Below are 6,100 nucleotides of genomic sequence, written 5' to 3' on the forward strand. Positions count from 1 at the left end.
TCTGTATGTTTATTGACATTTACTCTTTAAAATGAGTAAACCGCCCCCCTTGACAAGACCTTCATTGTGCAGACCTCATCCAAATTCTTGACCTCTGAAGCTATTTAACTTTTGTGTTGTTTCTTCCATTTTTACTTCCTAGCCTTGTTTTTTAATGTTTTTTTTTAATATACACATGATATGGATAACATAAATCAGCTGCCTTAAAATTCAGAGTGCCAACCCAAAGCCGGACACTCTCCCAAAAGAAAGCCCAGAAAGGATGCAGAGCTCTGGGTAACCCAAAGGGTTAAACTGTTAAATGCACAAATAGCAGAGCTCCTGTTACCGAGCTAGCAAGGAGAGGGAGCTGACCGGAGGGAGATCACTCTAGGTCAGCCTGTCCTTTACATTGCGGAGAGCTTGAAAGGGGCTCATAAACCCAGCAGCCTATGGCAAAGGTAATTTATTTTATATTCCTAGTCATCACGTGCAATATTTTTTGGAGAGGGAGAGCAAATATAATTCAAAGAAAGTGATAAACAATAAAAAAAAAAAACCCACATTATCTAGTGATGCTTCCACCCGTTAAGTCAAGAGAACTGGCGCCCTTCACTGTTTTTGTGGTGTATTTCTCATCCTGTTTGTGCGTCAACTTCTTCAAAGTGCTTCAGGGCTGGGGGCTGGGAGGAGGGGGAGTCGTGGTGGCTCTGCCTGGCCTGAGGTCAGGGTCCTTCCTGGGGTGGAGGAGGGGGAGATGCCGATCCCCTGAGAGGAGCAGCTCCCAGGGTGGGCGCGTACATTTCTGCACAGGCACCTCCCAGCCCCACCCCCTGGGAGCCATGCCCACTTGACTTAGGAATCGGCTCCTGGCTGGGAGGCATTACTGAGCGGACAGCTCTCCAGCTGATTTCCTGAGCTTCTCCTGGGCTCCGAGGGAGAGGCTGGGCCGTCCTGCTCCTGTCTCGCATTGGCCACATTTTATGTGCATGAGGTCACTGGGCTGCAGATGAGGTAACTAGGCAGCCGGCCGCGAGCTGGGAGAGGTTACCACGTGACCATTCACGTAAACACAGCGAGGTCCCCGCGGGGCCCACGACAGCTGGCTCTGCTGCTGGCTGCTCTGCCAAGCGGTGGGAGCTGCCGGACTCATGGAGCTTGTCAGAGCTCTTAAAGGAGCCAAATCACTGCCTGAGCTTGTGTCACACGCGCCCTGAACACTGGTCCCCCAGCCTCAGGGCAGAGCAGCATCCTTGAGGGAGGAGCGCTGGCTGGTCCTGTGACAGGTGTGCATGGGGGGGGGGTGAATGAATAATACTGCCTCTTAAAAGAGGACCCCACTCAAGGCAAAGAGGCACAGGGGTCTGAGGGGGCGTGGTGTCTGCAAGCCCAGCTCTAAACCTCTCCGCCCTCAGCCAGGGGAGGTGGCCCCAGCCTTTGAGCATCTCCTAATCATCTCAAAGTTAGAAACATGGCTGGAAAACAAGTATTTTTTTAAAAGCCAATAAAGAAATACATTTTTAAGCTCTTCTATGGAAGGACAGAATGCATTTGAGATGTGGAGCTGTGCTGCTTAGGCGTTTCAGGGCCCCTCAACTCTCAAGGTCAGGAAGTTCTTTCCAAGGTCAAGTCAGATGAACTAAATTCCACATCTACCCCAGTTCCTCATTTATTCCTTTTTTACAGAGTGCGACCGTGTACCGAGCTCTCCACTGAACCCTGGGAGTGTTGTAGGACCAAAGGTTTGGTCTTCACACTGACGAAGCTCCCACGCCGGCAGACAATTCCTGCTACTACACTAGCAGTATCCACGAGTGATGACAGTAAAGAGGGATGCGTGCAGGGAGGGGAAATGTGGGGTGCAGGAAAACAGAGGGCAAGTCAAGGAAGACCTCCCTGAGCTGGGACCAGACCTGTGAGTCCCAATAAAATGCACGGCAGCAGCCAAGATGCACTGTGGGACCGGTCACACATCTTACAACAACCTGGGAGGTAAGTTCACTGTGATCCCCATCTTCCAGATGCTCACACAGCTTAAGAGAAGTTAAGTAACTTGCCCAAGGAAGTGGTAGAATCAGGATTTGAACCAAGGGGTGGGACCCCAGAGCCTGCACTGCATAATCGCTCTACTCCAGACAGTCAATGGGACACCAGGACAGGAAGAGCCTCAGAGCCAAGCGTGAGGTCGGTGCTCTGCCAGCAGCACAAGCAGCTGGGCTCACAGGAAGGGTGGAAAGACCGTGGTAGAAGAGAGCTAGGTGATGGAGAGGACATTCTGGAAAGAAAAAGCAGCAAATGTGTAGGCCCGTGTGTGTGTGTGTGTGTGTGTGTGTGTGTGTGTGTGTGTGTGCACATGCGCACATACGTGAAAGAGAGAGAGGGAGTTTGCAAGCCATACTAAAGAGTCTGAACTTTTTCCTAAGGGCCATGGGAAGTCACTGAAAGACTATAGGCAGATTAATGAGATGATCAGATCTGTTTGTTTGAAACGTTGCCCTGGCCGCAGGGTGGAATATGGATTGGAGAGCAGTGAAGGGCGTGTTGGGATAATCCAAGCGAGAAATGATGGCCAGGTCTGAGAGGGAGCCGTGGGCACAGGAGGGAGGTGACTTCCGTACAGGACGTAGAATCAGCAGAGGCTGGTAGCTGACCGGCCACGGGGAGGTGTGCGCGTGAGTGCAGGGAAGGATGGAGGAAGGGGGGAAGATGTCTTCTGATGGAGCTGCAGGGTGTGGAGGAAGATCAGGTTTAGAGATGCTCACTAGGCACGCAGACACACAGATCGCAAGCTCAGGACCAAGATCTCGTCTGGAGATCCAGAGTGAGAAGCCGTCGACACGCACACGGCAGTTGAACCTGGGGAGCTGGCGAGCGTGGCCGCGATGTTACTGACACCCCATTTCTTTACCTTGGCTCTTTTGGGTTCTTGTAGAAAGGCCCATCCTCCCCCACTGGAACAGAAGCTACATGAGGGCAAGGACATTTTATTGTCTTGTTCTCCACTTGTTCCACAGTACGTGGCATCTGAAATGTAGGCAATGTTCCATAAATATTGTGGAATAAAAGAACTGAAGGATAACTCTTTCTAATATAAGTTTCTAAAAATAATACAGGCAGGCAGTTTTTAAAGTTTTAAAGCGCACAAAATAATTTAAAATTTAAATTATCCTTCCACCCTCACCCCTCAAACGCGCTATGTTAAGACCAGGAAATGAGCGCATGGAGAGTCCATCGTGACCCCAGCCTTGGTCAGCTGCTGTGCACCCTCCTACAGCATCAAGGTTTACATTTACCTTCTGTCTTTAACTATGTTTGGGTCCTTCTTGCTTTGTCAGTTTAGGTTAACTCTAAATTTCAAGACAACATCAATTATACTACTGTTACTGTAAAAATATCACCCACTGCAGCATCGAGTGATGTGATTGTGCTCGTAGAAAAGTCAGTGCAGCCACTGGACTCTCTGTCACTGAGCTCATACTGCCCAGAGGACAGTGTGCCCCACGTCAAGATCAAAGGCAGATGTGGAGAAAGGGAACCGCCGTGCACTGTTGGTGGGAATGTAAATTGGTGCAGCCACTGTGGAAAACAGTACGGAGGTGCCTCAAAAACTTAAAAATAGAACTACTATATGATCCAACAATTTCACTTCTGGGTGTTTACCTGAAGAAAACGAAAACACTAATTCAAAAAGATATCTGCACCCCATGTTCGTTGCAGGATTATTTACAATAGCCAAGATATGGAAGCAACTTGTCTATCAATAGATGAATAAAGAAAATTATACATATATACACATATATAATACATATTTTTCTCACAATTTCTATTATCTTTCTTTTTTCAGATTCGCAGAAGACACAGGCAGCCATCTTATCATGAAAATCTTCCAGGTTCTTAATCACATAATGTGTGTGATGTAAGTACCTATCTTATTAAAGGCCTTTTTTATTGGGTCCTCTGCTGTCCTATACTCATTTGGATCAACTGCTTTCTAAGACTGCTACACAGCTGTCATCCGGGCTTCTTTTTCATTGCACTCCTGGGTTTGTTCCACTGTTTCTCAGATTCCCATTTTTCTCTTGGAGACTTTTTTGTCTCGATCTTGTATTACTCTATCTCAGCCACACTAGCATTCGCTCTGACTGCCGAAAATACCGGAAAGGCTCCTATTTTACAGTCTCTGCATTGGCTCTTGCTCTGTGTTTAATGCTCCCTCCCCTACCTCAGATCCTTACAAAACTCGGTCCTTTATCTGATTTAAGTCAGCTTCAAATGTTGCCCTCCTCACCGAGCATCCCTCTGCTACCATACCGTCAAAAAAATAAACAGACAAAAACAACCTCCCAGTCATTCGCTAGTAAAACAACTTCTTTTATTTTCAACATAGCACCCTCATTTCCTGATATTTTCTAGTTTTATTCACTTACTTATTTTCTTTTCTTCCCCATTAAAATGTCGGGTCCAAGAGAGCAGGAGTTTTTTCTGTCTTTTCTACCTGTAAACCCTAGCCCCTAGAGCAGTGAGAGAAGTGTAGGAGAAGCCCAGGAAACTGGCTGAAAGAGATTGCAGAAGGCCACATTCATACAGAACACCCAAATTTCTTCTACTCTATCCTCTGACACGACAGAAGAGGGGTCAGTCTCTTAGGATATCTCTTCTGAAATCTTGCTAACCTGTGACTAAAAGCTCTCAGATGGAAGAGGAGCTATAAATTGGTACAACAAGATGCTAAAGGACTGAGGGAGATGCTTAAGGAAAAATAGATGACTGTCCTTTAGCTAATTTACCAGGCTTTGCCTAACTGAAATGGTATGTAAGCTAAAAGAGAGAGATAAATTGTTAAGTTCTGCTATTAGAAATACAGAAGACTGGATATTTCAAATATTCTTTCATTGTGAAACACAGAGATTGCAATATTAAATGAGTTGATTAATAAGGGAAATTCCCAGAAACATAAAGTAAAATAAAACAAAACAAAATAAGCCATGACCAAAAAAGTAAGAAAACTCAGGAGCTGGGGCTGCTCAGGAAAAAAAATGCCAATGCCAGGATTCTAGAGCAGGGATTAACAAACCATAGCACATGGGCCAACCACCTGTTTTTGTAAATAAATTTTATTGGCAGATGGCCATGCCCATTCATGTATGTATTGACCATGGCTGCTTCTGTGCTACAACAGCAGAGCTGAGTAGTTGCAACAGAGGCTATATGGCCTGCAAGCTTTTAAAATATTTACTCTGATCCTTTAAGAAAACCCTTAATGGCTGTGCAGGGAAATGGGGTCTTTGGACCTATACAAAGTGGGAGAGGAACCCGAGAGTCATTAAAGCTTGAACCTTCAAAGGGGTTTAATCTCCAGGAAAGGGTGGGCTAGAAAAACATACCTGCTGGCAAAACAAGTCAGAGGTAAATCTTTCTGTTTTCACCACAACAGTGTTATTAATAATAGTGATAATAATAAAAATTTTTAAATAATAATGATGATCTCCCTTGGGGATTTGTAACTACGAACCTGCTTCATATGAACCTCAGATTCAAATTTTTGCTACCCACCTAATCTTGAAAACCCCAAACAAAAAAATAAAGTGTTCCCAGTTTGACAACACTTGGCAGAGAGAAATGCAAATCCTCTCCAGCACAAAGCCTTCCTAACTCAGTCACATGAGGATTCCCACAGTTTAAGTTCGATTATATATAAGTTTTTGAAAAGAGGAAAAATTTACCAAACCACAAGGTAACTACCATCATAAGTGAGAATCAACAGAAACAACAAGCATGATTTAAACTCCCAAGAACTTCAAATATTAGAATTATCAGATATAGGACATAAAAATAACTACACATGAAATGTTAAAAGAAATGAAAGATAGAAAAATGAACAAGTTTTGAAAAGGGTACCACCAAAGTGACCAAACAGATCTGACAAAGAACCAAATAGAACTTATGGAAATAAAAATAGAACTATACATAATTAAAACTATACATATATTACATATAATAATTATAATTATAATGAGATATATAATGAGATTCATACATATATGTGTGTGGGTATGTTTGTATACACTAATGAATAGGTGAAACAGCAAAATAAACATGGATGAAGAGAAGATTAGTGAAC

The 6,100-nt window shown here is 44.5% G+C and overlaps 1 long non-coding RNA gene across 1 annotated transcript; it reads left to right on the forward strand.

Moving 5' to 3' along the window:
* Nucleotides 1-356: 356 nt before the first annotated feature.
* Nucleotides 357-3,911, forward strand: LOC103018794 (uncharacterized). Its single transcript, XR_449846.2, has 3 exons — nucleotides 357-440; nucleotides 1,666-1,971; nucleotides 3,824-3,911. It is a non-coding gene; the product is annotated as an uncharacterized LOC103018794 (long non-coding RNA).
* The last annotated feature ends 2,189 nt before the right edge of the window (nucleotides 3,912-6,100 follow it).

The sequence above is a fragment of the Balaenoptera acutorostrata genome, chromosome 17, assembly GCF_949987535.1.
Source record: "Balaenoptera acutorostrata chromosome 17, mBalAcu1.1, whole genome shotgun sequence".
In the NCBI taxonomy this organism is placed as follows: Eukaryota; Metazoa; Chordata; class Mammalia; order Artiodactyla; family Balaenopteridae; genus Balaenoptera; species Balaenoptera acutorostrata.